Below are 6,578 nucleotides of genomic sequence, written 5' to 3' on the forward strand. Positions count from 1 at the left end.
AAATTTCAAAGTAAGGAAATTGAAGCAACCATCAAAAGTCTCTCATCAAAGAAAAGCCCACAACTGAGTGGATTCTCAGAGGAGTTCTATCAGACCTTTAGAGAAGACCTAATAGCAATTCATCTCAAAATATTCCATGAAATAGAAAAGAGAAATCTTCCAAACACATTCTATAATAAAGCTATTATCACAATGATACCAAAACCAAACAAAAACATTAAATAAAGACAACTTCAAAACAATATACTTGATGAACACAGAAGCAAAAATTTTCATAAAATATTGACAAGCCACATACAAAAACACATTTATAAAGATAGTACCCCATGATCAAGTAGGTTTCATTCCAGAGATGCAAGTTTGAGTCAGCATACAGTAATCAATAAACACAATTAATCACATCAATAGACTTAAAAGACAGGAATCACAAGGTTATCTCAATAGATGTAGAAAAAATATCTGACAAAATATAGCATCAACTCATGCTTAAAATACTAGAAAAAATAGAGATAGAAGGAACATACCTAAACATTGTGAAAGCTACAGATGACAAATCCAAGGCCAACATCATTCTAAACAAACATAAACTTAAAGCTTTACCTCTAAAAACTGGAATACCACAGGGATGTTCACTTCCAACACTTCTATTCAACATAGTCCTTAAAATTCTAGCCAAAGCAATTAGGCAAGAATTTTAAAGAGATACAAACAGGAAGAGCTCAAACTATCTCTGTTTGCACATGACATGATTCTATATTTAGGAGACTTCTAGAACTCATAACAAAATTCAACAAAGTAGAAGGATATAAATTGACACCCAGAAATCAATCACATTCCTATACTTCAAAAACAAAGCAGCTAAAAGAGAAATTAGGAGGGAAAATCCCATTGACAATAGCTTTAAAAAAAAAAAAAATCTTGGGGAATCAACCTAACAAAAGGGTTGAAGGACTTCTACAAAAAAAACTGCAGAACTCTAAAGAAAACAATTGAGGAAGACCTAAGAAGATGGAAAGATCTCCCATATTCTTAGATAGGCAGAATTAATATTGTCAAAATGGCCATACTACCCAAAACACTATACAGATTCAATGCAATTCCCATCAAACTTTCAATGACATTCTTCATAGAATTAAAAAATTCACTCATGGATTCATCTGGAAAATAAGAGGCCCAGAACAACCAAAGCAATCCTTAGCAAGAAAAACGAAGCAGGAGGCATCACAATCCCAGACCTTAAATTATACTACAGAGCTATAGTAACAAAACAGAATAGAAGACACAGAGACAAACCCCCAAAATTCAGTTACCTCACACTAGACAAAGGTGCCAAAAACATACATTGGAGAAATAACCTCTTCAACAAATGGTGATGGGAAAACTGGAATGATAATTATCGAGAATACAAATAAGGCAGGGGAAATCCATATTTAGTAGGATGAAGTTTAACTCCTATCTCTCATCCTGCACAAAACTCAAAGTGAATCAAAGACTCAGGAATTAGATTAGAAACCCTGCACCTGCTACAAGGAAATGTAGGCCCAACACTTCAACATATGGACTCTGAAATTTGACTTCCTTAATAAGACTCCTGAAGTGCAAAAAGTAAAATCAATATTCAATAAATGGGATAACATCAAACTAAAAGGCTTCTTTTCAGCAAAGGAAACAACTGAGAATGTGAAGAAAGTTTGCAGAATGGGAGAAAATCTTTGCCACCTGCACTATGAATAGAGTACTTATTTCCACTATATATGAATAGTTCAAAAAACTTAACACCAAAAAAAAAAATCAATAAATGGGTGAAGAAACTGTAAAGATACTTCTTTGAAGAAATTTGAATGGTTAAAAAATATGAAAAAAAAATGTTCACTATCTGACAATTAGGGAAATGCAAATCAAAACGACACTGAGATTTCATCTCACTCCAGTCAGAATGGAAATTACAAGGAATACAAATAGAGCCGGGGTTGTGGTTCAGTGGTAGATTGCTTGACATGTAAGACACTGGGTTCAATCCTCAGCACCACATAAAAATAAATAAATAAAATGTTATGTCCATCTATAAGGAAAAGTTAAAAAAGAAAAAAAAGAGAGAGAATATAAATTACAATAAATGTTGGTGAGGATGTAGGCAAAATATTGTGGCGAAGATGTGGGACTCATATATTATTGGTGGAACTATGAATTAGTGCAAACAATCTGGAAAGCAGTACAGATACTCCTCAAAAAATTAGGGAATGGAACCACCATATGACTCAACTATCCCATATGACTCAAATCACCACATGACTCAACTCCTCATTATATAAAGACTTAACTAAAATCTGCATACTACAGGGACACAGCCACATCAATGTTTACAGCAGCACAATTCACAATAGCCAAGCTAGGGAACCAACCTCAGTGCCCTTCAACAGATGAACAGATAAGGAAAAGTAGTATATATGCACAATAGAGTATTACTCAAACATACAGAAGAATAAAATTATGGCATTTACCAGTAAATGGGTGAAACTGAAGAATACCATGCTAAGTGAAATAAACTACTTTCAAAAAAATCAAAGGTCAATTGTTTTATTTCATAAATAATCCATAATAAAGAGGAAAGGGGAAAGAATAAACATTCAGTAGATTAGGGAATGAATAGGAAAAGCAAAGACAGCAGAATGAATCCAATATAAATTTTCTATGTACTTATATGAATACACTATCAATGAGTGCCACCATCATGTACATCCATAAAAATGGAGTACTTAGTAGAAGATATATTCCATGCTGTTATATCAAAATGAATTCTAATGTGAGATATAACTAAAAATAACCAATAAAATAAAAAATAAACAAATGAGTAAAAAATAGATTCTGGGTTAATTCATTGCAACATTAGCCCTCAGTGAGTTCAATAAAAATTATAAATTTAATATCCGAATTTATTTTTTAATTGTTGTAGGATCGGAACTAATGTTCCTTCCAGGTCTCTACATCTCTAATCAGAAAATACAAGCCATCTCAAGTATGTAAACTTAACTCTATTATGGTTTTCAAAGGTTGCATCATGCTTTTCAGTTAAACTCACTCATTCAGTAAGGATCCTGCTAAACCTAACCACTCTATACATACTGGACCAGGAGCTGATATCTTCTTTTGTGAAAGTTAAGCACCTAATGTCCAGTCATACAAAACTTCAACAAGAAAAGCTGGCCCAACATCTAATAATTTCCTGTGTTTAGGTCAGAGAATAATATTTAATATTTACATTTATGTGTAGTTAGGTTTAAATTTCTATTGTACCTTAACATCTTTTTTAAAATATTTTTTTCCTTTAGTTGTAGATGGACACAGTACATTTACTTTATTTATTTGTATTTTCTGTGGTGCTAAGCCTTGAACCCAATGCCTCACGCATGCCAGTCAAGCACTCTATCACTGAGCCAAAAAAGCAGCCCTGTCTGTAACTCATAGTAAAATAAACATAGTAAAATACTTAAAACATAGTAAAATACTAGAGTAAGATACCAACAATTTGATATTTCAATCATACTTTCTTACAGAAAATATTTCAAGCCCCAAAAAACAATACCATATAGAACACTTAATCAATATCCCATAGTTACATGTATTTCAAGAGAGCCTCAGGCTTGTATTAATGAAAAAGAATCACTATTAACTGGTAATAAATAGGCAGATTGAAAATACAATACCTTATGGGTAAAAATGAAGTATTCCTTGAAAATTTGACCCTATTTAGTTTCCAGAAAATAGCAGGCAAGGACAGGAAGAAAGCAAAATACAGCAAAATATATATATGAATATATTATGTATGGCTTAATAAGCAGAGAAAAATAATGAGAAACCCCTTTATTACACATTTATAAATGTTAGGATAGTTATTAAAAATGGGATTTTAACTTTGATATCTTATATTTTGCATTTGCCTTTTCAATCATCTTCACAATCGTTTATAACTTTAATTCTTTTTAAGTTGTAGATGGACACAATACCTTTATTTTCTTTGTCTATTTCTATGTGGTGCCAGGGATTGAACCCAGTGTCTCATGTATGCTAGGCAAACGCTCTACCACTGAGCCACAACCCAGCATCCATAACTTGCTTTTTTTTTTTAATCATTCAACCCAATATATTTGGAAATAATTTAAACATATAGTCAATATCAAGAATATTCACAGAGTATTTTGTAATCATTTTTAACAATGAATCTTTGAAATACATTTTGCATTCATAGCACATCTCAATTTGGCCAGCCATGTATCAAGTACTCAGTAACCCCATGTGGTTAGTGTCTACCATATTGAATAGCAGAGATCTATACTCTATACTGTTCAACTTTTCACATATTCTTCTAATTCAAACAGCGTGTTCAAACTCTTCAGTATGTTCAATCTCTTTTGAATTCTTTTCCCCGTGACTTACTCTTGCTATATAAATATATTTAACATACATTTTATGTATAATAAAAATCATGTATAATTTTTACTAATTTTTATTTTTTAATTAGTTATACATGACAGTAGATTGCATTTATGCACTCTGATATATCATACATATATGGGATATAATTTCTCATTTTTCAGTCAGCATACTACAGTAATGCAACCCACATCAATATTTATAGCAGCTCAATTCACAACTGCTAAATTGTGGAACCAACCTAGGTGTCCTTCAGTAGATGAATGGACAAAGAAAATGTGGTATATATACTCAATGGACTATTACTCAGCTCTAAAGAAGAGTGAAATTATGGTATTTGCCAGTAAATGGATGAAGTTGGAGAATATCATGCTAAGTGAAATAAGCCAATCCCAAAAAACCAAAGGCCAAATGTTTTCTCTAATATTCGGATGCTAATTAACAATAAGGCAGGGAGGCACTAGAGAAAAATAGCATTATCTTAGATTAGGTAGATGGAAGTAAAGGGAGTGGAGGGGAGGGCATGTGGGGATATGAAAGACAGCAGAATGAAACAGACATTATTACATTATGTATATATGTGACTGCATGACCAATATGATTCAAAATATACTCCTGCAACGTCCACCTCAAAATTCAGAGCATAATTCAATGAATAAACTGTCCAATAAGATCTTATGAACAACATTGCTGAAGAAATTATATACAGAAACTCATGAGTAATGATGCAAGGTTCCAAAGAATTATAATAAAAACAAAAGTTTGTGAAACATACTTTAATCTTTCAGATACTTCTGAGGAACCTTAATATTGTGTTGTGTCATTTTCTTCATGTTTTGTTTAGGTACCTGACTAAACCTAATTCTGGTTAGACAAATTTTGAACAAAAAAGTTTCATATATACTCCACGTAGCATCAAATGACTATAAACACTACAGGAGAATTTTGTTATGCATATTTGAACTTAACTGGAGTAACAATTTATAATATCTAAGAAAAATTGAAACTACAAAATGTGTATGTTAGCACATAAACTAACCAATATTTTAGACTATCATTCATTTGCTGATTAAATCATGTGACTACAATTTAAAAATGCATACATTAAAATATTTTTAATATTGTTTTTTAGTTGTAGATGCACACAATACCTTTATTTTTTATGTAGTGCTGAGGATTGAACTCAGTGCCTCACAAATGCTAGGTAAGACGCATTCTACCACTGAGCCAAAACACCAGCCCCTAAAAATAAAATCTGAAAAAACATGATTATAATAGAACTATCTGAAACAAAAAGTTGTTTGTTTAAAAGAATAAAAAGACTGATAAACACTTAGTCAAAGTAACCAAAATAGTGAAAAGATCTAAATTAATAAAAGTAGAGATGAAAAAGGAGATATCACCACAGACAGCACGGAATTTCAGAGGATCATTGGGGACTCTTTTGAAAACACACTTCAATAAATGGAAAAGTCTAGATGAAATAGAAAAATAATAAAATAAAATAACAACTTGCAACAAAGGAAATCCAGGGACCAGACTCTCAGCTGAATTCTACCAGATCCCTAAAGAAAAACTAATGCCAATGCTTCTCAAATTATTTCCCCAAATACAAAGGTGTAGTGCATTTCCAAATGCGTTGTATGAAACCAGTATCATCCTGATATCAAAACCAGACAATGAAAAGTCAAGAAATGCAAACTATAGACCAATATTCCTAATAAATGTACATACAAAAATCTTTATATGAAATAGAATCCAATCAAATTAACAACATGACCTAATTGGTTTCATTACAGGGATGCAAGGATGGTTTAACATACAAAAAGTAATAAATTATATTCACCACATGACGAATTCTGGAAAAAAAAATCACAATTATCTCATTAGACACAGAGAAAGCCTTCAAAATATTCAGCATCCATTCAAAAAAACAGTGAAGAAACAAGGATAGAAGAAACTTGTCTCAACATCATAAAGGCTACCCACAATAAACCCAAAGCCAATATCATACTTAATGGGGAAATACAAAGTATTCCTTCTAAAACCATGAACAACAAAAGAATGTCCACCCTCACCCCTCTTATTCAACTTAGTTCTTGATTTTTTAGCCAGATCATGTAGGAAGGAGGAGGAAATAAAAAGAA

At 31.9% G+C, this 6,578-nt stretch overlaps 1 protein-coding gene across 8 annotated transcripts in view; it reads right to left on the minus strand.

Moving 5' to 3' along the window:
- Tbc1d5 (TBC1 domain family member 5) overlaps window positions 1-6,578 on the minus strand; it is a 524,655-nt gene that overhangs the window by 279,550 nt on the left and 238,527 nt on the right. The window lies entirely within an intron of this gene.

Source organism: Callospermophilus lateralis, chromosome 1 (assembly GCF_048772815.1).
Source record: "Callospermophilus lateralis isolate mCalLat2 chromosome 1, mCalLat2.hap1, whole genome shotgun sequence".
Taxonomy (NCBI): Eukaryota; Metazoa; Chordata; class Mammalia; order Rodentia; family Sciuridae; genus Callospermophilus; species Callospermophilus lateralis.